The sequence below is a fragment of the Cryptomeria japonica genome, chromosome 10 (genome assembly GCF_030272615.1).
Source record: "Cryptomeria japonica chromosome 10, Sugi_1.0, whole genome shotgun sequence".
Taxonomy (NCBI): domain Eukaryota; kingdom Viridiplantae; phylum Streptophyta; class Pinopsida; order Cupressales; family Cupressaceae; genus Cryptomeria; species Cryptomeria japonica.
The window spans coordinates 359,953,840-359,980,182 of NC_081414.1; the positions used below are offsets into that span (position 1 = coordinate 359,953,840).

General features: G+C 37.8%; 1 long non-coding RNA gene across 1 annotated transcript; it reads left to right on the top strand.

Moving 5' to 3' along the window:
• The first annotated feature begins 674 nt into the window (after positions 1-674).
• LOC131042812 (uncharacterized) lies at positions 675-16,946 on the top strand. The gene is made up of 2 exons (XR_009105317.2): positions 675-2,683; positions 16,447-16,946. It is a non-coding gene; the product is annotated as an uncharacterized LOC131042812 (long non-coding RNA).
• The last annotated feature ends 9,397 nt before the right edge of the window (positions 16,947-26,343 follow it).

Consider the following 26,343-nt stretch of genomic DNA (forward strand, 5'->3'; position numbering starts at 1 on the left):
TTTCTCTATTCTCTTTTCTATTTTAAAACTCAAACTTTATATCTATGTTTAATATTTCCTAAATTATTTATCCTTCCATCCTTCCATCTCATTCCTTCCCAAACACATCTAATTTGTCTTAGTAGTCACACCTTTTTAGGATTACCCCTTTTCTTATGCCATTCCTTGTTAATAATGTCTTCTGCATTATCTTCTCCTCCATAATAAAGACATTTGATTAGGTCCCAACATTTTAATTAAATATTGACTAGAATCCTCCTTTTGTGCATTGTGATCAATCATTAAGCACTTGTACACTAGCTTGTGAATGCCAACAACCTCAAAAAATAATCTTACCTTAGATTTACTTGAATTTAGAAACCCAATATTAACTCTTATCATGAAAGCAAACATATATACACCCATTTTCTATATTTATTCATTCATATAACTATACATGATATTATTCAAATACATTCCATCGATAATGTCTCCTCCTTTTATCTTCTTTCTCACATATATTATGCTCATCTTCCTCATTGTATATTAGTATACTTTTTAAACATGTTCCACTATATTATTTATTTTTCCTAAAACTTCATATTCTTCTATAAATTTGTATAGAATTCTTAAATTACTTGATTATTGATGCCAGTTTAAATGACTAATATGACCTAAATCTAAGATCCTAATTTATGAGAACAGTTGAGGTTTTGCTAATTATTTTGACAAGCTGATAAATATGGGATTTTGTGGTTATGGCATTTCTAATTATTGATTGGAATAAATAACTCGGGGACTTTGCAAATTGGAGAAGTGTCAAAAATATGCATGGTTTTCACAGGAGATCAGAGTGCTTGCGTGGTAGCTTATACGAAAATTCTCGCTCTGTTATTTGCTTGAATACATCAGTTTTCAAAATTTTAATGAGTGTTCCAGGCAGTCCTGTCAATTCAAAGGCCATATTCGTTGTTTATTTTTGTGTTCTTTATCTTAGAATTAAGAATGCTACAATTCTGTAAGTGGCTCGATTTATAAGAAAAACAGGACCCTCAGTTTTGCTCGTCACAAAAGAACATTAAAAAGTAACACCAAGAAACAATTCAAAACAAACACAGAGCTTTAATGAACACAATCCACATTCCGCAACATTAATGATTAGCATAAACGCATGGTATGCTACCACCGATATTGTGTTGCATTCCGAAGAAATCCTTTTTATTGGAAAAAATTGTCCATGCGCATTTCAGACTACACCAGTTTCGTGTCTGACAGAGTTTTTAAAAACAGAGTCATTGGCAGTATATCTATTGCGGAAATCTGCGTTGTGCACGCAAGCTGTTTGACAAAATGCCTGATTGAGATGAGTGCTCATGGACTATCTTGCTTGCAGGTTGTGCAAGGCAAGGGCTACCTCATGAGTTATTGGAATTGTTTCAGCAAATGCAGAGAGTGGGAGTCCAAGCCAATCAATTCATGTTGTCTGGCGTTCTTCCAGCCTGTGCAAGTCTGGTGTATCTGCAGCAGGAGTGGAAATTCATCAAGAGATGATAAGTAGTGGGTTAAAATCAGATATGTTTGTATCCCAGTGCTCTGGAGAATATGTATGCAAAATATTGGATATAGAGGTTACACGCCATGTGTTTGACAAAATGCCTAAGCTAGATATACTGTCCCGAGCGAATATAATCACTGGGTGTGTGCAAGCAAGCTATCTTGATGAGCTCCCTGCCTATTTCCAACAGATGCCTCGGAGAGATTTGTGAGATTTAACTACAATAAAGTCGGGATTCACCCAGAGTGGATATGAGGAAGGCATGAGTTTCCAATACACCATATCAACAATAGGAGTTTCATCCATGTTCCCTCTGCCATGCGTTCGTACCTAATCCAAAACACCAAGAAACAGTCCAAAATACAGGACTTTAACGAACATAATCCATATGCCGCAGCAATGGTTAGCATAAACATGTGGTATGCCACCACTGATATTGTGATGCATTGAGAAGAAATCCTTGTCATTGGAAAAAAACGGTCCTTGCCCATTTCAGACTACGTAGTTTCGTGTCTGATAGGGTTTTAGAAGACAGTGTTCTTGCCATGTATATCTAGTGCGGAAATCTGCGTCATGCACGCAAACTGTTTGACAAAATGCCTGATCGAGATGAGTACTCATGGACTGTCTTGCTTGCAGACTGTGCAAAGTAATGGTAACCTCATGAGGTATTGGAATTGTTTCAGCAAATCAGAGAGGGGGAATCCAAGCCAATCAATTCATGTTGTCTGGCATTCTTCCAGCCTGTGCAAGACCGGTATATCTGCAGCAGGGATGGAAATCCATCAAAGATGGTACGAAGTGGGTTAAAATCAGATACGTTTGTATTCAATGTTCTGGAGAACATGTATATGGGATATAGGGGTTACCCGCCATGTGTTTGAAAATGCCTAAACGAGATAAGGTCCTGAACGAACATGATCACTGGGTATGTGCAAGCAGGTCAGCTTGATGAGCTCTGGGCCTATTTCCAACAGATGCGTCGGAGAGATGTGTGAGCTTAACGAAAATAATGTTGGAATTTGCTCAGAGTGGGTATGAGCAAGGCATGAGCTTCCCATCCAGGTTTTGGCTCTGAGCATTTTACATTCTTGGAGACACCATGTCGACAACAGGAGCTTCATCGATATTCCCTCTGCCATTTGTTCGGTACGTAGTTGCTCTTCAAGCTAGATATGCACTGTAGTTATTAAATTTTTAAAGTGAGCTAATTGCTTTCACTGTATCCATTCACTGGGATGTAATTGGTGAATATTTAATATTATTAAGATTGCTTCTGGATTTGCTGTGCATATATTTTCAATCTGTCGATTGAATAAATATACACATTAAATCCAGAAGTAATATTAATAACACTACATAGACTGTGGAAAACTCACGCCGAATATTTAATAAATAAGTTTTTAAAAAGTTTTATTTCATCTGAAAGCCATTTCAGAAGTAGCACCATTATGTTTGGAATGGGAATTACGTTAGAGCAAGGAGTGAACTATTATACATAATGTTCAGCAAATTAGTTTTCTAGGCGACAAATGTTTGCTGTTGTTGTAATTTTGGGTTTTATGTAGTACCATTTAGAACACCCCATTAGGGTTTGTGTTAATATGTCATATCAGTCCAAAGAATACATGAAGATCAGTAAATCAGAACAGTAGGATTTTCCATTTACAGTGGAGTTCATCAGCAATTTAGCAACATCAGAGACCATTATTAGTTGGAATTCATAGTTAAGAAATGGTTTTAAGCTGACTTTAGAACTCCCACTGACTAAGTCCATTTCAGGCTCTGGCTCGACAAACTTGCATTTTAAACTATTTTGGATTTTAATGGATTCCGATTTAACACAACTGTCATGTCCCCGTCATGACATTAAAATGCCATTGGGTGATCTCTGGAAATTATCTTACGAAAAGTAAGACTTCACAATTTCCTTTTCTTTATTGTTAACCATAGCACTATGTCTACAGATCGAGAGCTAACTGTATGGGTGGAAATCGTCCTTCATAACAAATCAGTGTTTGTTAATTTGTATAGCCCTCAATCCCTCATGGCAGCGACCATTATGGAGAGGCACTGGTTAACAAGACAGCGAACCATAAACATTAACATAAATATTAACTTAGTTCACTGTGCTCATAACAAATCATACACAGAAGCGATCTCATTAATTATTTAAGTGATACAAATAGTCTTTACTAATGATATTAACAAGTGTTGTTTTTAATCCCTGAAAGGGTGCAGTTGCCCCAGTTCTTATTAGAGTCAAAGGGCATATAATCAACAGTCATCCCTTTGGGAGAAAACATAACCTTCCAAGCTGATGACGGGGTATAAGAGAACAACACCCATGCATTCAAGTACTATGGATGTAATGTCCCCCTTTTGTAAAATGCCCGAGTTAGTCCTAGATTACAATTCTCAGCCAATAAGGGAGGGTTAGAGGGGGAGTGCCTGTCATATCCCCATATAGACAGCGGAATCATTAGAAACATAACTATATGCAATTTGTACATAAATATATATTTTCCAAATATTCAAATTAATTAATTATATTGACCGATTAAATGCGTTTATACCTTAACTAATATTAGTAATGAAAGGATGCATCCATTCCCAAGTCATCTCCGGAAAAGACGCCATGCTTCCAAAGGGGTCGCGTGGTTTTAGGAGGTATAAACCCCGCACACCAAGGGAAGCACAGGAGAAGGAGGTGACAAGGAGAAAAGCGCAAGGAGAAGCTGCAAACAGGTAACATTACTCAGCCATAATATAAATCTAGTTTCATTACATTGCTTAAACCACCCATGGGATACCTTGTGAAGGTATCAGGCTGGCACGATGTGGAGGGAGAGTCGCTGGTTCTTCCCAGCGATGAAGAACCAACGTCTAGTCGTATAGAGCACCCCCTCCCCATCGCTGGCAGTTTGGTGCATTCCCAGGCCAATCTGCCTGGGTATCGTAGAGCATCCATGGTTTATCGTTTATTAAAAGTATGCAAATTGTATTCAATCGGTTTTTTGTAACTCACCTTAAAAATCAATGGGAATGAATATAATCAGAGTAATTGTATAAATTAATTGTAAATCAATCACAAATTTGGTCCTATAAATAAATATTCTTGCTGCATAAATATATCAAACCTAAAACGTGCCAGAAGATATCCTCCTTGTCATATATACAGAAAAGATAAACATAATTCACAGACAATAATATGAATTTAAGGAAAGAATAATAATCAATGGTAGTCATGTTTCTGAAATCAAGCCAGAGGTAAATAACCAACTCTCCAATTAACAGGATGAATGAATAATTACCAAGTAACATATATTCTGAATTCATTTAATCTTTGTTCCTTGTAGACATCTGTTATCTTCCTGCTATTTTTCTGTTTGTTAACCCATTTGGAATAAGGGGTCCAAGCCAGGGGTATGCTGGTCCCATCCTCAGGTAACCCTATGAGCCCTAAGAGACAGGATGGGTTTGGATGGGTAGCCCAGCCAACTTGGAGCGTTCCCCAATGTCCTGAATGGGCCCATTTGCATGTAACGGATTGCGTAACTAATTTATTATTATTATTATTTTATTTTTGCAAAAGTGGCAAGCCATTGATATATATATATATATATATATATATATACATATATATATTAATAAGATAACTGATTCAAGAGCTCAATAGGGAAAGAATCAGGAAGAAAACCCTATGTCCTTGCTCAGATACAATGAAAAGAGAAGTCAGGGCTATAAGAAGGGACCCCCCAAAGATCCAAAGGGAAAGGACCTGCCCATAGTACAAACCTCATAGAGGCCAAAGTTGAGAGTAGCGGGACAAGACAAATCTAGAAGAAACCTTAAAAAACTACCCCCACAACCAGATATCATGAAAACTTGGGGAGCAGGATTCTGGTTACCGGAACACAGTAAAGCTACCACAACCGGTTGCCTGTTGTATTATATTGGAACTTTCATACCGGTATTCCTTTCGTATTAACCGATTCAAAGGGCCTCCATTACCGGTACTACCCAGCTGGTTAACAAAATGTCTCTACTACCGGTTTCGTTGTACCGGTGGAAATAAAAGAAGAGACCAAGTAAAGCTGCCACAACCGGTTGCCGGATGTATCATACCAGAACTTTAATATTGGAATGCTTGTCGTATTAACCGGTTCAAAAAGAGCCTCCATTACCAGTTAAACCCAGCTGGTTAACAAAATGTCTCTACTAGTGGTTCTGTTCAACCGGGGGAAATAAACGAAGAGACCAACACCTGTTACCTGGGATAGTTAATATTGCACGTAGGCTTATAATTTCGCAACCTGGCCATCCTCAACAATTTTTGAAAATGGAGAGCCATCTGACGTCCATAGTTATGCTCATAAAAACAGGTACGGAATTTATCCTCTACTTTACTCATGCATCGGCTGGACGTTTTCATCTTGATGTTCTTGCACCATGCCCCTGTTGATTATGGGTGGAATTTGAGCTAACCCTGTAGCTTCATTGGAGCCTTGCGATAGCACTTGCCCTAAGGCAACATTTAAATCCGGCACTACCGGTTGCAGGGGTGGATTCACCTCGGGAGGTTCGGCATTCAACAGAATTAACAGGGCGTTTGACTTTTTCTTAACCAAAGTAACCAATTCCTGCCCTAATTCCCTACGGTGTCTATCCGGAGCACTTTGGATATAAGAAAATTTCTGCATCTCAAGCGTTTGTTTAATGTTATCATAAATTGACACAAAGACATGTTTGGATAGGAGGAAGTGCCGCGGGAAAATGCCTCCAATGTGTGCGTTACCCTCCCACAAATCATATCTTTGGGTTGCAAGGAGAAGTTTATTACCAGGCAGAAATTCTTGCTTGACAACTTTGGCAGGAATTAACTCAAGCATTGAAAGGGATTGGAGCAAGTCAAAAGCATTTAACAAGAAAATAGAGATAAGCTGTGAAGGGAAGATGGCTCGTCTTGCCTGAGGAAACCCGATTTCTTCATCAATCACCCGCTTGATGCTCCTCCTGATCTGGTATGATTGAATTTGGAATACTTGTCCCAGAAAAACGTCTATAATGTGCTTCGTGAAGGGTCTCTCCCACTCTTCCACTGCTAAGAAGACTCTGTAGTTGTACGGCAAGTATTCCATGTGCTCTTTGCGACATGTTGCGCAAGTAGAGTCCATTTGCAATCTTCCTTCCGTTGAAGTCGGCAAGCCCTAATCTGGAGTTCTGTTTGTTTTCCCTCTTCAGAACCTGTGTTATGCAAAAACCAGTTTAGCTTGCGAGGGAAGAATGCCTTATAGGTGGAGGAAGTGATGTTTAGTAGTCGGCCCGTCCATCTATGTTATAATTATGAACTCTTCCTGCTTGCAAGAATTCGCATGTGACAACTTTACTAAACCATGAACGAGGTTTTATCGGATTACATCTCACACACGTCAAGGATGTAGTCATGTACGCAAAGATGGTGAGGGACTCATTTAATACATTTTGCACATGCGACCGTGCTAAGCGATTAATTCACCTTGATTCGAAATCATTCCTGCAAGTGAAGTTAAATGGCATTTAAGTGATTAACCATGATGGTTACCATGTCTCATCACACACGAAATCTCATCCCATAGAATGTTTTTTAATTGCGGAAAATCCTTTAACTCATGATCGTCCTTGATTGATTCAACTTGAAGACCATCGCAACCCATGTTTGCAAGTATATCCGCCATCTTATTACCTTCCCTGTAAGTGTGTGACATATGAAATGCTTTGAATGAATCTAGCAGAGACCAAACTTGTTCGAGAATATAGTTGATCCTCCAATTTAATGTTTTCCTCTGTATGCAGGCATTAATAATTAGAGAGGAGTCCCCTTCAACATGAACTTTTAGGTAACCCAATTTCTTTGTGAGGATCAATCCTTCCAATAACGCTTGCACCTCTGCCATATTATTAGTTCCTGGAGGCAATACAAAAGATTTGAATGCTTTTATATTGCCCATATGATCCCTAATACAAACTCCAGCCCCTGAGTCACTTGGGTTCCCTCTTGATGAACCATCAAAGTTAATTTTGACAAAATCTCGATGAGGGGGTTGCCATGAAATGTTAGATCTATCAACCTTAATCAATTTATTAGAAGATGACAAGTTGGAGTTAGATGGTGATAAAATGTGCTTCCAATTCTTGATAATGGAAGAATCCCAAGACGAAAATAGTGAAGAAATGTTAAAATGGGATTGAACATGAACATTAACTAGGTCTGAAACTGATTTCTCAATGACTTTCAAAACTTTATCAACAGACAAAGACACTTTCCTAAAAACTCTTTTATTTCTTTCCCACCAGATGGACCAAATGACTGATGTTGGAATGATGTGCCAAATACAAGAAAAGGTGGAGGAGGTAAAGAGAGTAGGCCAAGACTGAAACAAATCCCAAATTGTGTTTGGCAGAGGCAAAGAAATTTGCAATCTATTCAAAATGAATAACCAACACTGTTGAGCAAATGGACACTGAACAAACAAATGGTCAACTATTTCACTTTCCTTATTACACAGAACACAGAGAAATGGTTGCGAAATTTGCAGCTTGACTAGTCTATCACTAGTTAAGATTTTGTTTTGAATTGCCAACCAAGAGAAACAACCTGCTTTAGGCAAAACCTTGTTATTCCAATAGAATTTAAAAGCTCTTTGGTTCTGCTATTGCTTCATCATATGTTGTAAAGCTGCATATCCATTTTTAACTGAAACTACACCTTGTTTGGAAGGAGCCCAAAAAACTTTATCCGATTTATCTGAGAGGAATAAAATCCTCTGATTTAAAAGGTTTTGTAACATCTGCTTTTGATTAATATCAGTGATAATATGCGAAAAATCTTTCCAGATGGCTTTTCTTGAATTTAATTCAATTCCATTGATATAGTCAATGAGTTTCTCACCCCATACATGAGTGAGAATAGGAATTTTTTCTTGCAGATGTTGACATTGTGCTAGTGGAGGGTGTCCATTCCATGAGTCATTCCAGAAATGAATTGACTCCCCATTATTAACTTGCCAAGAAATATACGTGGCTACCAATTCTCTGGAGGACATCATAAAGTTCCACATTGCAGATCCATTTGGAGGATTAGCAATGGTGAGGATTCTCAGTGGGTTTGAAGAGTCTAGATACTTCGCTTGCATGATTTGACACCATTTTGCGTTAGGCTTAGAGTACATTTTCCATACCAATTTACCTCCAAATGCTTTATACCGTTTGGTGAGATCATGCAGTCCTACTCCTCCCACTGCCTTTCCATGTGACATATTGGTGTGTGAAATTAATGGAATTTTCTTTTCTTGTGAAAGATTACCCTTCCATAAAAAGCTTCTGATAATTTTTTGGATCTTCATGACAACTGATTTTGGAGCCTTAAGGACAGAGATGTAGTAATTAGGCATGGAGGCCAAAACAGTTTCGATAAGGAGGATGCGGCCTGACAGAGACAACCATCTGACTCGCCAAGCTGAAATTCTTGATTTAATCTTTTCAAGCACATTTCCTGCCAAGATGATTTATTAGCTCCCACTAATTTATTATTATTGCTGATATATATATATATATATATATATATATATATATATATATATATATATATATATATATATATATATATATATATATATATATATATATATATATATATATATTGCAATGTCTATAATGTTGCAGGGAATCCTAGATCTGATTTATTGCCCTAGACAAACCTTTGGGGTAACGAAGTTCAGGAAGGCAAGGTAGGTACATCAGGGTACATTACAGTGGTATCAGAGCCTCCTTCCTGCCACCTTGTGGAAATAGTTGATGCAACATAGCCAAAGAACCCTTAGGGCCTTAGAAAGAGAAAGGGAAAAAGGAGCCAACAACATGAGTGAACAGGCTAGTAATGAACTTAGGGCCTTCATGGAGCAAACCGCTCAAGCACTAAGGGAACAAACTGAAAGAACCATGCAGGCCTTCATTGAACAGAATGAGAGGAACAACCAACTTGTCCTTCAGGCCCTCCAAAACATAAGTAACCATAATGCCAAAGAAGCCCAATCCAATCATTTTGAAAACCACCACCCCACCACATCAAAGGACACCAGCTCAAGGCCCACTTGACCTTCATTCCTACCTGAGGAAGTGGCAATAAGTGATGATAACCATGACAGACCCATGGAAAATGTAGACCAGATCCTTGCAGACTACCATAGGTTGGATCCCGAACTATGAGATCTTGTAACCTTCAAAGACTATTGTGATGCCAAACTAAAGATACTTGGCCGTAATGAAAGATATCCTCCAGCCCACAAAGAACTTCAAAACAAACTCAGTAAGGTGACCATCCCCAACTATGATTGGGAAGGAAAGGTATCGGCTAGGTCATGGGTCAAAAAATTGGATACCTACCTATCCCTCAACCCCATGACTCAATCCAATGCCATTAAATTTGCTATACTTAATCTATCCGGAGTTGCCCATGAGTGGTGGCACCATGGCCTCATCACCCAAGGACATCAGCTTATAAACACATATGATGAGTTCACCCAAAAGCTCATAAAAAGATTTGACCAAAAGCATCCCGAGTGGTACTTTCGAGAGCTCACCCAACTAAGGCAGCAGGGGACTATTGAAAACTATGCCACAGAATTCCAGAAATTAGTAGTGATGGTAGTGGGTCTAACACAAGAAAGACTTACTTACCTATTCATAGAAGGGCTGAGGGGATCAATCAAAAGCACAGTAAGTGCACATGAACCCCAAACATTAGATGAGGCTATACAAAAAGCTATGAAATTTGAAGAAAGCTCACCCAAGGATAAAACCAAATTCCTTGGTAACTCCTCCAAACCTCCACCCAAGGACAATAAACACAACCAAGAAGGGATTGTAAAGTCTTGTACCTAATGCAAGGGAAAGAGAGAGGAGGGGCATATGTGCTCAGCCTTGGAGGACCTTAAGAAAAAGGGACTGTGTTTTACATGCCTAAAACCATATGAAGGAAGAAGTCATAAATGCCAAAGCCGGGCTCACAGGATAGAAGCCCCACCATATGGGGATGAGGAGGAGCCACCCAACAAAAAAATAAGATTGGGGAAGAAGATCAGGCCATAATTGCCACTATCACCCATGCTGCTAAACACAACCTGTTCAAAATCAAGAGCTCGCTTAAAGGAAAAAAAGTAGTCACACTTGTGGATGGTGGAGCCTCCCATAACTTCATCGATGAAAGAATAGTCAAGCAGCATAAATTACCCACACAAATCTTCAAGGGGTTCGAAGCAGCAACAACCATGGGGGCAAGGGTACAATGCACTAAGTTGGTACCTAAGTTGGAGTTCACAATAGGTAACCATCCGGTAAAGGAAGATCTCTACGTGGTACCATTGGACACGGATATCATATTGGGGACTCCATGGATTTATTCACTGGGATGTTTTATGTTCGATCTCCCAAACCAAATAATCCGATTTCAGCATGAAGGGAAGGAAGTTACTCTCAAGGGCTTACTTGATGGCAGTCCAAAGGTGGTTTCATGTAAAAGAATGGAGCAGATTTTCAGAAAAAATCGAGGGGAATGGGTGGCCCAATGCATGATACTAGATAAGAGCAATACTCCTGAGAAATCCATTCATGTGGACATTCAGCCCATCATGGAGAAGTATAAAAGGGTTTTTGGAGAAATTCCCCAAGGTTTGCCTCCCAAACGGGGATTTGAGCACACTATAGAGTTGGAGGATGGGGAAAAACCAGTCATCACCACCCCCTATCGCCACCCTCACAAATATAAGGAAGAAGTTGAGAAAACCATTAAAGAACTACTGGCTATGGGACACATCTAACCTAGCTCTATCCCTTTCACATCATCGGTGGTACTTGTTAAAAAGAAAGATGGCACTCTAAGGATGTGCATTGACTACAGAGCACTGAATTTGAAAACCATCAAAAATAGGTATCCAATCCCAAGAATAGATGAGTTGATAGATGAACTACACGGAGCCAGATATTTCTCCAAGATCGACCTTCGATCAGGATATCATCAAATCAGGACGAGGGAGGAGGACATCCCCAAAACAGTTTTGCGGTGTCACTATGGACATTTTGAATTCTTGGTTCTACCTTTCGGTCTAACCAATGCACCAGCAACATTTCAGTCATGTATGAATCATACTTTCCGCAAGCAACTAAGGCAATTTTTACTAGTTTTTTTTGACGACATTTTGATCAACAACTAGACTTGGGAGGAGCACCTCAAACATATTGAGGAAACATTGAGGATCCTAGAGCAAGAATCACTTTATGCAAAAGCATCCAAATGTGAGTTTGGAATGGAGGAAATTCTATATGTAGGGCATAAGATTAATGCGGAGGGAGTTAGCGTGGACGAGGAGAAGATAGCCACTATCTGAGAATGGCCTAGACCTAAGTCCCTCACACAATTAAGGGGGTTCTTGGGGTTGTGCAGTTACTACAGAAGGTTTGTACAGGGGTTCTCCAAAGTGGCAGCCCCTCTCACCGATCTAACTAAGAAAGGGGCCTTTGTTTGGAGTGAAGCAGCCCAAAGAGCTTTCGAAAGTCTGAAGGAAGCTATAAGCTCATGCCCCGTCCTAGTTATCCCTGATTTTTCCCTTCCTTTTGAACTACAATGTGATACCTCCGAAGAAGGGATTGGAGCTGTCCTCACGCAAAACAAACACCCCATAGGCTTCGAAACCCGTAAGCTGACAGAAACAAAAAAGCATTACCTCGTCTATGATAAAGAGATGTTAGCCATCATGCATGCACTAGCCAAATTCTGCCAATACCTAGTTTGCACCAAATTCCATGTAAAAACAGATCTTAACAGCCTGAGATTCTTTTTAAATCAAAGGGATCTAAATGATAGGCAACAAAAATGGGTCAGCAGGATACAAGCTTATGACTTTGATATTGAATACGTTAAAGGAACAACCAATGTGGTAGCAGAGGCCTTATCAAGAAAGCCACAAATAAACACCATAACTTCTATAAATGCTGATTGGAAATATGATCTTTTGGTAAAATATGCCAAAGACCCTTTTGCTAGTGAGATCTTGAGGGATCCATCAAACCATGCAAAATACAAAGTTGTGGAGGACCTTATCCTATATAAGGACAGGGTGTACTTGGTGCCCAACTCTAAACTCAGGAAAGTAATAGTTGAAGAATACCACGATAATCCATTGGTAGGACACCCAGGGTTCTACAAGACATATAAACAAATCAGAGAACAATATTCTTGGAAAGGACTTAAGAAGGAAGTCCAAAAGTACGTACAAGAATGTACACAGTGCCAGAAGAACAAAGTGGAACTCCACCACCCAGCCAGGTTGCTACAACCATTGCCCATTCCCGACTAGAAGTGGGAAAGCATTTCGATGGATTTCATCACCGACCTTCCCAAGTCCGAAGGAAAAGATTGTATATATGTGGTAGTGGACCGTCTCACTAAATATGCATACTTCTTTGCTATATCAAATAAATTCCAAGCATCTCAAGTAGCAGAAGTGTTTTTTAGGGGAGTCTTCAGACTTCATGGGCTCCCCCAGAATATCATAAGCGATTGAGAGAACCGGTTTATGGGGCAATTTTGGCAAGAAATCTTCAGGATGGCAGGAACTAGTCTCACGCCAAGCACTAGCTATCATCCCCAAACCGATGGACAAATTGAAATCGTCAACAAATGGATTGAAGGATATCTAAGAAATTATGTCACTGGGCAGCTGAAAGCTTGGACCAAATGGTTACATTTAGGGGAATATTGTTATAATGCTACGCATCATATGTCAATCCAAATGAGCCTATTCAAGGCACTTTATGGTTATGAACTCACCTCTTTTGGATCACTAATTACTCTAGAAAGTCAAGTGCCACGAGCAAGAGATTTTATTCAGGAAAGCATGGACATCCTAAGGACTCTAAAAGATCACATACATCAAGCCCAAAATCAGCAAAAGATATATGCTGATCATAATCGCACTGAAAGATCATTTGAGGTAGGAGACTTCCTACGGTTGCAGCCTTACAAGCAGTTTTCGTTGAAATCTAGTGGGGCAGAGAAGCTGAAGCCACGGTTCTATGGACCCTACCCAATCTCAAGGAAGGTAGGGGAGGTAGCATATGAACTTGAGCTTCCCCCAGGCAGCCGCATCCACAATGTATTCCATGTGTCTAGGTTAAAAAAAGCATTAGGACAACAGATATCCCCATGCAAGGAGTTACCTCCGTTAGATGATGAGGGAAAATTAACACTGGAGCCAGAAGCCCTTTTAGACGTAAGAGAAAGGAGAATAAAGAATAAAAGCATTGTAGAATACTTGATCTTATGGAAAGGGTTGCCAGAGGAGGATGCAACCTGGGAGGGTGAAGAGATCTTCAACCACCCAAATCTCCACATCGCTTGAGGACAAGCAATGTAAGGGGGGAGGACTGTCATATCCTCGCATAGACAACGAAATCATTAGAAACATAACTATATGCAATTTGTACATAAATATATATTTTCCAAATATTCAAATTAATTAATTATATTGACCGATTAAATGCATTTATACCTTAACTAATATTAATAATGAAAGGATGCATCCATTCCCAAGTCATCTCTGGAAAAGACGCCATGCTTCCAAGGGGGTCGCGTGGTTTTAGGAGGTATAAACCCTGCACACCAAGGGAAGCACAAGAGAAGGAGGTGACAAGGAGAAAAGCGCAAGGAGAAGCTGCAAATAGGTAACATTACTCAACCATAATATAAATCTAGTTTCATTACATTACTTAAACCACCTATGGGATAGCCTGTGAAGGTATCAGGCTGGCACGATGTGGATGGAGAGTCGCTGGTTCTTCCCAGTGATGAAGAACCAACACCTAGTCGTATAGAGCACCCCCTCCCCATCGCTGGTAGTTTGGTGCATTCCCAGGCCAATCCGTCTGGGTATCGCAGAGCATCCATGGTTTATCGTTTATTAAAAGTATGCAAATTTTATTCAATGGGATTTTTGTAACTCACCTTAAAAATCAATGGGAATGAATATAGTCAGAGTAATTGTATAAATTAATTGTAAATCAATCACAAATTTGGTCCTATGAATAAATATTCTTGTTGCGTAAATTTATGAAACCTAAAACGTGCCAGAAGATATCCTCCCTGTCAAATATACAGAAAAGATAAACCTAATTCATAAACAATAATATGAATTTGAGGAAAGAATAATAATCAATGGTAGTCGTGTTTCTGAAATCAAGCCAGAGGTAATTAACCAACTCTCCAATTAACAGGATGTATAAATAATTACCAAGTAACATATATTCTGAATTCATTTAATCTTTGTTCCCTGTGGACATTTGTTATCTTCCTGCTATTTTTCTGTTTGTTAACCCATTCGGAATAAGGGGTCCAAGCCAGGGGTATGCTGGTCCCATCCTCAGGTAACCCTATGAACCCTAAGAGACGGGATGGGTTTGGATGGGTAGCCCAGCCAACCTGGGGCGTTCCCCAACGTTCTGAATGGGCCCATTTGCATGTAATGGATTGTGTAACTAATTTATTATTATTGCTGATATATATATATATATATATATATATTGCAATGTCTATAATGTTGCAGGGAATCCTAGATCTGATTTATTGCCCTAGACAGACCTTTGGGGTAACGAAGTTCAAGAAGGCAAGGCAGGTACAACAGGGTACATTACAGTGCCTTTATCTCCTTTAAAGGGAAACCAAAATTACAGTATATGATCAATCTGCTGTATGCATTAATTTATTACTAGTATCAAATCTGATCTCCTTATATCAGATTCAGGCCTTCGTTGATCTGCTTTTTTTCCTCCTTGGAATGTTTGAAGTGTTGCACATATATATCCTTCGACCTAGGTGGAGGGTTATGTTCCTTCCCAACAGGCCCCCCCTTTTCAAGAGTAGCGACCTTCACCAAATCTTCTGCCTTAACTAATCACTTGTTGGTTATCGAATCAGATTATGGTTGACAACCTTTCTTGATTATCGTCATTAAGTTATTGTTTTGTATTATAAGTGTAATATCAGGGTTGCAGCCTTTAATCTAACATTTGCTGACTATTATTATCATGTATTTATTATTATTATTGCTGCATATGATAAATTATGTCTTGCTATTCTCTGCTCTGATAATCGCTGCCTGTAACTTAATAACAGTTCTGGTCTGATCTGATCGATGGTGATGAACCTAGATGCTTTTGATTCCTTTCCTTTATATCTCTCAATGTGAGGCAGGGGTCACACCTCTTCATCATGTATGCCTTTTGGCAAGAGACACACCCTTTCCAACATTAGCACCTTTGAAAGAGTGCCACTCTTCATTATATCTGCCCTTTGAAAGGGACACAACCTTTCATGATTAGACCTGTACTTCTTATTTAAATCATATCTGCACTTCTAATTCCCCAAATTATTCTCCTCAAATGAGGTTCTTTTCTCCCTTTTATATCTCATGTTTGATGGAGTCACAACTTTTCATTTCATGTCTTTGACAATTCATTAACTTAATGAAAATTTAATTATATTCTTTTATATTTTAATTTTAATTTTATTATTATTATTGTTTACCATTAAATTGTATTTCAAAGTGGCGACATTACAATGGAAGGATTCAGACTGATATTTGATAAGATATTAATATTCAGCAAGTTCGATTGGCTGTGACAGTTTGGTATGAATTCTCTAAGTATAATATGAAAGTGCTGGGTCAATATAATTATATTTCTGCATACTTACTATTCATAATATATTGCTGTTATGATTACTCATACATGCCACAGTAAATATTAAACCGATCAATGATTATCTGCAGTAAATTGATTGTGTGTATAATGTATCCTTTCATTGTTCTGAATGCTTCCAGCCATGATGGAGGAAGCGAGGATTGCAAGAGGGGTACGGTGATGGGTTACTTCTCTATGATACACCGCCTATATAAGGGGACTTGATGGTTCCATGAGGCTAGGGGGGTACAGAGGGTACTGCCCTTGGGCCTAGAGGAGATGGTTTCCAGGGAACCTTGTTGCAACCTCTTTCTCCTATCATGAGACCAATCATAGAGAGAAGGAGAAGGTTGGGTAAATGAGGGGATAGTGGAAAGTGGACACCTCACTTGGTAGACCACCTCATATGGATGGCATGGGCCACATGAGGCCAAGAGGGATGGTATTTTCGCTCTTGGGCCTAGAGTGGAGGATCTGAGACACCCCATCAAAGTCACTCTCTCCCATGCTCTCCTATAATTGAGCCTTCCAAATATGTTTAAATGCTTTATGATTGAATTGATAATTCTGCCATGGATTTACTAATGTTCAATTATTGTAATCTGCTTATTGGAATTGTTATTGTAAATGATTTCTCATCTGTTTGCAGGGTTTTAATAAGATAAAAGGTACTCTCTAACCCCGCTTGTTTACTTAGAAATTAAGATTTGGGGTAAATTTAGGACATTCCCGATTACGGGAATAACAACATCAATAACATAAGAATCGAAACTACAAATCCTTTCAAAATGCTGGAACAAGCTGCAAACTTTTAAATATCAATGCACTGGTCACTATGTTACACCCAGCAGATACCTAAATAGAAAAATAACTATTGACTCAATGAGTTTTTGGTTTTTGATAGATTAAACAAATTGCTCAGGGGTTTAAACAAGCTGCTGCTAAAAAGTGATTGTGAAAACGAAGATGAAGGTTTTAATTTGTAACCTTGAAGATTTTGAATAATGTATTAACAAGGTTGGCTTGAGATTGCTTGAGCCTTATACAAGTTCTACGGATAAATATAGAAAGGTACAAGGCTCTTCAGGTTTCTGTAAAACCCATTCAAGTTGACCAAGTCAAGGCAACAAAACATGCTGTTGCACAAAGTCGCAAAATTATTTTCAAATCTTAAGGTGAATGGATTTGCTTCCTGTTCAAATCTCTAGTCATCCCACTGTGGATGATGCTTCCATTTTGATTAGAGTATCCTTATACCCATACGTGTAATATTTAATTGGAATAGATTATTTAAAACGGGGTGAAACGATACAAATATGTTAGAATTTTAGAGCATCCAATTTCTTTGACAATGATAGATCACATTGAAGTGCAAACCATAACACAATGTTTAAGTGGAGAAATTCTTTTGGATAAAAATTGTCTTCATGTAATTGATTCAAAGATGCTCCACGACAAGTGTTCAACCTATTGAAAAATATGGGTTGTTCATCTTGCATAATGTTATAATGTAAAATTAACATTATTTGTGGTATACCTAAGATATATAAGGATGCGTGCATCACACGTGTTGACTTTTTTGGAGCCACTTTATGTGTTCTATGAAACATTGATATTACTATTTAATGTGGGTTTGCACATTAGAAAAATATTTTAGTATTGGAAAGCCTTAGTACCAAAAAGTAAATGAGTGGGCAAATAGTTCTGTAAGTTTATAATATTAGTCACATGGTTTATGTAATACCACTTGGTGGTTTTGTGCAAGCTAATTTCAATAAAAGCAAACACAATAGTGATTGTTGGCTAGTTTGAGCATCTCTTGTAGGTTGCAAATGTGGGGAGAGGAAACATAGGTTGGGATGTGTGGTTATGTGATCTTCGTTTTCTTCTTCACATGTAGTGCTTTATAGATATATTGCAATATTTGTCTATGAGATAATACATTAAGTGTGCATGTTTTTGGAGGTTGGCTTTTTCCTCTTTGATAGTTTTTTTAGGGTATATCTCATGTCATTTTGATGGTATGTTTATTTATTCTTTTGCATATGGATTTTGAATACTTGTTTGCATGATTTTCTCTCTTGGGATTATGTGGAAATAGTCCTATATTGTTGTAGATTTTCTTTAACAAAAATATCATGATATTGGTCAAGACCACAATGTAACCTTTCTTATGCTCTTATATGTCATAAGAATCTATTGTAACTCCCATAATGACAAGTCAAGTTGCTTCCCATAATGATGAGTCAAGATGCTTTTATACACCTTTCAAGACGTGGACACATGGCCAAATATGCCACTTCAATGTAGGACACCAACTTCACGTGAGAGCAAAATCACTAATGATGAAAGTAGTGCCACTTCGAAAATTGGAAGTCATAAAAGCACTAAAGATAAGAGTAAATACAAACAAACTATTAATTATAAACATTAGGAATGCAAGGTTAAGACATCCCAACATAAATAGTTTTCAAATTTAAAAGATTGGGACAAGCATCAAGCTTTTACTTTTGAGATGGCAAAGGTGTTGGTTATTTATTTTCCTTCGATGTTAGTGTCCCTGTTTTGCGTGCCATATGTAACACAATTTTACTAGGTTTATTATGGGTAAACAAGTGATAATTATTAGGAAGCTAAAAACAACAACATGCTTTTATGAATCATAGTAGTTTTCATTATTGGTTTGTGTGATGGTGGGAAAATGACGAGTGATAGATCAAGTGGAAAACTAACCCTTTCCCTCAAAGAGAGATGAGAGTTTCACTATTGATTATCCTTCAAGCACTTTTCACCATTACATTAGGGAGATAAGGGGTAATTCACTAGATCCAATCTCCACACAAAGATGATAGATTGAATTCTGAATGAATTAAGGATGTTATGATGATCCCCTTATTCCCTTTGTTTGATTTGAAATTGAAATTGATTGAACTATGTAGTGCAAAAGTGACAAAGAATCGATTATAACTTGAGATCTAAATATGGGATGAAGCTGTGTACCTAGATTTGACAGTAAAATGTCGAGACGAAGTCGTCCTGCAAATTTGACAAAAAGTTGTCCGAACCATGGTGAGAATGTACACGGTCCTCCGAAAAATCTGCGAAACGAAAAGGGTTTTTCCGCCCCTGTAAATGAAGTCTGAATCCGAAAGTACAACTGTGCACTTGCAACCTACACATAAAAGATAGGAAAATGGGTTGGGATTGGGGGTTTGCCTTTAGGTCAAACCCCAGTTTTGGAATTAACCAAATAATGAAAGAAAATACTTGCAAGTAGATGTAAATGAAATATTGAATTGTAAATCACCTCAAGGGAGGTTGTAGTAGCAATGTTGATAGAAATGTTTGTGTGGAATTGAATGTTGAAAGCAATCTCCTCTTCAATAGTTGAATCTTTGACTTGAATGCAACACCTAGCCTTGAAGGGAGACTTTAGAATGCTCAATGCTGGAAAAAAATGCTTGAATGCTTGATCGCTTGAACATATCCAACTTCGACCTCTCCAACCTCTGCAAATGAGAGAGCACATGCCCCCTTAAATACATTTTTGAAGGATTTAAATTCTGTCATGGGCTGACATCGGAGAGATTTAGACCTCTCCAACCTCTGCAAATGAGAGAGCACATGCCCCCTTAAATACATTTTTGAAGGATTTGAATTTCGTCACGAGCTGACATCAAAGAGATTTCCCGCTCACTGCACAACCCACAATGCTTGTACTAGAAAGGTCCTGCCCCAAAACAGGGCAGGGACAGGGGCGCCACGCCCCTGTCGTGGGAGGACAAGGGTACCATGCCCCTGTCCAAGGGGGGACATGGGTGCCACGCCCCTGTCGTGGGAGGACAAGGGCACCACGCCCCTATCCAAGGGGGGACATGGGCGCCACGCCTATGTCGTGGGAGGACAAGGGCACCACGCCCCTGTCCAAGGGGAGACATGGGGGACATGGGCGCCACACCCCTGTCCTACCCCTTTCTCCAGGGCAGAGTGTGGACAAAGTGATGCAGAGGCCAAGGAAGAAGTAGTTTTCACAAGCCAAGCACTCTCCGGTCTCCGATCAGGCTAGAGGATTCGAGTTCGCATGCGTGAGGACCCTAATGCAGTCGTAAATTGCTAGGGTCACAATTTTATGACACTACAGTTTGAAATCATGTTGGCTCTATTAATTGCAAGTCTTACAAGATTTGTTATTGTTTGCAAGTAAAATTGATGAATGATTCTCTAAGAAAAGTTGTGTTTCATGGACCACAAATGTCCCAAGGACTACGTAGGTGTGGTAATCTAGCTATTAAAGGTTTTTATCATTAATGATATGCAAAATTATATATTTCTAGCATATAATTTTTCTTACTAATATGTATTGTTTTTCCTATACAATTTGTTGTTTATCTCTTGGAAACTTGGAAGTCATGAATTACATGTTGAATTAATCAATATGCTTATTTAGGCTTTGGGCCCAATCACAAGTGCATATTGAGACATGTTTTTGCTTTTCATATTAATATTTAATCTTCATGGGAGGTGTTTTATGAAGAGTCTTTTGGAAGCATTGATCTTTTAGAAGTTTCTTGTTCAAATTTCATACACCTTGAGCATTTATAGGAATCATCACCTTAATATTTGTTGTAACTTGAAAAATATAATTATATTGAAACATATAAGGTGTAGATTCGTTCCATAGACCTCGGAGTGCATGTACACTATCTCATACAATGCTTGAGAGGAAATATGTGCAACTATAGGAATTTTCTTTCTTAAAAGAACACCTTTAAAGTAGATAGTATGTGGAAAGGTCTCAATCACATGATTATGAGTGGGAGATTTGTTAATCTATTTAGTAATAGGTAAATCAAGAGAGAATATGATATTTTCAAATCTCATTTTTTCTTTGTAACAATGAGATAAAGATAGAGCACTTGTTTGTTTGTTCAACAAAGCAAATGAAAGCTATTAGTAAATTTGGCTATATCTAGAAGGTATGCTTGCAAAGTAAACCATAAATAGTTTTGATGTTATGATTTACTAATGAACTATTTATGCTATCATATTGCACTATATTTATCTCTACATTTATTAAGTTGTGAATTGAATTATTTTAAGTCATCTAATTTGAGCTTTATTCAATTGTCTTTCATGACATTTGATGTGAATGATGTTAGGAGAAGTTTTAAGATGCTCATGGCTACATTGCAATTAGTCTTGAAAACTGGTTTCAAATTCATTTTTTGAGTTTATAATGATAATTAAACATTCAATTTAGTGCTAATGAAATTTGCACTTGATTCTATCTCTTATAGGGTCATTTTACGACTAGAGGCTACACTCTTTTTCACTCGTCACTCAAGGAAAATAGCTAATAACTATATATTATTAGTTATTCAAATTTTTCTAAGTTGTGGATTTGATTGCAAGTGTTTCTCCTTATTGTATTGCATCCACATTGTACTTAATGGTATAAGTAAGCATTATACTTTAATTTGCTTGCATATTTATGTATTCATCTAAGTATTTTGTGGTGGGATGCATTTTTGAATTTGAAATTTGGTTTTGTAGGCAAATTATGGTTGTTTCCAACAAACATATATTATTTGTTTGAGCTTATAGTTTGTAGTGGAAAACATAATGTTTGCACACTTAATTTTCACAAACAACCTATAAACATGGATTAGAAGTTGATCATAAATGTTTTGCACAAAAAACGTAAACTAGACGGTAAAGTTTATAAATAGGTAGTGTAGACACCTAAAAATGTTGCTTTCACCTAATCACTTGTTTTATTTCATAATATCATCTATTTCATCTAATTATCAACTAGGTCTTGGTTTCATTTAATCATAATCTAATTTATTCATTCACCACCTTATCACTTAGGACCTCTAATACTTAATAGTTTAATTAAATAATTATTGATTTATTTAATTAATATTATTTGTCCATTTGAAAAATTAATTATTCATAATTATCCACATATTTATCCACTTAAGTAATAAATTATCCACATATTAAGATCCATTAATAGTTTAATTTAATATTAATTGCTATCTCATTCGCACAAATAATCTAATTAATTAATTTATCCTCATCCAATTAACTTCTCAGTCTAATCAATTCACTCAAAGTCACTCTTAGTTCCACTCATCAATTAAATCCACTTCAGTTACCCATGCAATCAATTATTCATATATACAAGAATCAACTACCATTCAATCTCTCATGCATTAGTTGACTCCTACATGTAGATAACTGACTCATCAATTAGATTTGGTTATAAGTTTGCATTTTATTTGTATTATTATGCTTTTGTTTTTAAGTATTGGAACTTGTTTTTCAACTAGTTTTTGGCGGTCTTGTGATGTAGGAGCATCCCTGGTTCATGGCAATCTTGCATTGACCAAAAAAAATAAAAAAATTCCTTTTCAATTTGTTCTTATTTTGCAGTTTCAGTATTTGTTTATGCGTTTTTTTGCATTTGATCAACGGACCTTGCGGAGCTAGATTTTGATTATCCTAAGTCCGCTGGACATTTGGATATTTTCTTGGCAAGTTATCACTTCTGGAATTTGAGACAGTTCTCTGGCTTATAACACTGGAATCGCTTTGGAACTATTTGGCTATTGGTAGATGACTTCCATAACTTGCAGAGCTTCAGTTTGTTGTTTCCAACATTCCTTGGCGTGTGGCTGACCTTCCCTTGGGTCTGTACTTCATTCTATGGATTTTTCGGATGGATCTCTTTGGCAGAGGCCGACCTTGTTGTTTTACACGTTTTATTTTGTTCATTGACATTTGTTTCATCTTGGGCTGACGCGGATCACCCTTGATCATATAAATCAATGTAATTAAGCATTTAGAATCAAGTTCTTAGAACAGAGAAGATAGATCTTAAGGTTAAGAGGTTTGAAGTTGACTAATACTATATTCGAGCATGTTGTAACTAGGCCTGTGAGATGGATTCTATAAGCCCGCATATTGCCAACAGATTGTAATTGTCTTTTTATGATATAATCTACTTTGTTCTGCATAGCCTCCATCAAATTGTCTTGTTTCCGTTGTGTTAACTCTTGCTGCACAATCCAGACTGATCTCTTTGAGGTCCCTCCTAACCGTGACTGCACCAAGTGGTATTAGAGAGAGATTTCATTTCAGAGATTGTGTTGTCCTGCAAGATTTTGTTGTAGGGTGGCGGATTGTGGATACAAACAACAACTGCAGAGGACTTACGTGAAGATGGTGCGAAGAGGAAATAGAAATGGTGGAGCGCGTGGAAATGCAGACCCCATTGTGATGGAAATGTTGAGAGGAATTGTAGCCCGATTAGAAGCTGTTGAAACGACCCGGAGAAGAGGTTGACATGTTGAAGATGTGAGCATAGATGATGAAGAAGAAAATGTAGCTGAAGAATAAGGAGCAAATGCACCGGTTAATGATTCAAATGAAGAAAGGTTTATAAGAGCATTGTTTAGAGCGAATACCAGACCACATTTTACCCCACCAGATTGTGATGGCAAGTTGGATTTAGATGAATTGTTGGATTGGATCACGAAGATGGAAAAATATTTTGATTTCGAGGGCACCGCAGAAGATAGAAAAGTGAGATATGCTTGCACTAAGTTGAAAGGTCATGCATCTCTTTGGTGGGAACATTTGTAGGTAAATAGACAAAGAAGAGGTAAAGAGAAGATCAAATCTTGGGAGCAGATGGTTAGTAAGTTGAAATCAAAGTTTATGCCTGCTGATTATCAAGTGAATCTGTTCAGGAAGTTGTAGAACTTGAAGTAGAAGGAATCTAGTGTGAAGGAGTATACCAAAGCATTCTACAAGTTGAATATTAGATCCAAACATACTGATGATGAGATTGAACAAGTTGTTAGATATTTGAATGGGTTGCAGATGTCTATACAAGATGAACTCAGTTTAATCAAGCTGCAGAGTGTTGAGGAATCTTATCAATATGCCTTGAAAGAAAAGGAGAAGTTGAACAAAAGACATGAGTAGAAGCAAAGACGTAGAGGTGGAAGGTTTTCCAGAGGAAAATTTCGAGGAAGAAGCTATTCCAGAGGAAGAGGACCCTGTATAGTTTAGAATAAAGACAAGGAAGTTAGCAGATATGGAAGTTCATACCATAAGGATGATAGAAATTTTTACTGGAGAAGAGAACCTGATGGATATCAGAATGAGAGTTATGGCAAGGAAGATAAAAGACAAGATAAAATAGTGTTTAGAGGAACTTGCTTTAAGTGCAAAGGAGAAGGACATTGTGCTTTTGAATGTAGGAAGATAGAAAACACTCAGAGATTAGCCTTGGTAGAAGAAGACCAAACTAGATAAGCTAATAAATCGGAAGATGGAGAATTGTTGGTGATAAGGAGAGCTTTGTGTCATACCAGAGAGGATGAAGAGCCCTTGTAGAGTAGGAATTTGTTCAAGACCAAATGTAAGGTATTCGATAAGTGTTGTAAAGTTATAATTGATAGTGGTAGTTCAGATAATATTGTTTCAGAGGAGATGGAGAATACGTTGAATTTGGAGAGGCTGAAGCACCCTAAGCCTTATCAAATAGCATGGATTCAAGATTATCATAAGATACTAGTAAGTGAACAATGTTTGGTGAAATTGAAGATTCGATCTTATCATGATGAAGTTTTGTGTGATATTATGCCTATAGATATTTATCACATTTTGTTGGGAAGACCTTGGTAGTTTGATAGACATACAATACATGATGGAAGGAAGAACATATACAATATTGTTTCAAATAAGATGAAGCAGACCTTGTTACCCTTGGAGGATCCTTTGAAGAGTGAAGTTTGTACAAGTGCTAGAATCTGTTTGGTGGATGGAAGAAAATTATTGGATGGGATGAGACAAGAGAATGCATGTTTTGCTATAGTTCCTAAGAAGACTGAAGATCTAGAGCATGAAGAAGAACAATCGAAGGATATAAAGGAGTTGTTGACAGAATATGGAGACATCATTTCAGACAATGTACTTGATGGATTACCGCGTGTGAGGAGTATCAGTTATTGCATGGACTTGATTCCTAGAGCTAGTTTGCCTAATAAAGAAGCACACCGAATGACACCAACAAAGAATGAGTTCAATAGGAAAGTGCAGGAGTTGTTGAAGAAAGGTTTGATCAGAGCAAGTTTGAGTCCTTGTGTAGTTCCAACAGTGTTAGCACCTAAAAGGAATGAAGAATGGAGGATGTGTACTGATTCCGGAGCAATAAACAAGGTCACAGTGAAGTACATATTTCCTTTGCCTAGTATGGATGACATAATGGATTGTTTGAGTGGAGCCAGATACTACACAAAAATAGACTTGATAGATGGATACAATTAGATCAGAATCAGGGAAGGAGATGAGTGGAAGACAACATTCAAGACAAATGAAGGATTGCATGTATAGTTGGTGATGCCTTTTGGATTGACTAATGCGCCAAACACTTTCATGAGATTGATGAATGAGGTATTGAAGAAATTTTTGGCTAAGTTTGTTATTGTGTATTTGGATAACATTTTGATATTCAGTAAGACAAAGGAAGAACATATGTTGCATTTGAGACAAGTTTTGCAGAGATTGAGAGAAGAGAAGTTGTTAATAAACATTAAGAAGTGCAGTTTCATGAAGGAAGAGTTAGTCTATTTGAGATTTGTGATATCTGTGGATGGATTGAAGATGGATCTTCAGAAGGTAAGAGAAATTGTTTAATGACCTACATCGAAAAGCATTGGAGAGGTAAGATCATTTCACGAATTGGCTAGTTTCTACCGGAAGTTTATTAGAAATTTCAGTTCAATTTATAGCCCTATGACAGAAGCAATGAGAGGGGATAGAAAGGATTTCAAGTGGAGAACCAGAGCAAATAGGAGCTTTGAATTGTTGAAGCAAAAGGTGACAAAGCAGCCTGTGTTAGCTTTACTGGATTTTAGCAAAGTATTTCAAGTGGATTGTGATGCAAGTGGAAATGCAATTGAAGCAGTGTTGAGTCGGGAAGGAAGACTGGTAGCCTATTTCAGTGAGAAGTTGAATGATGT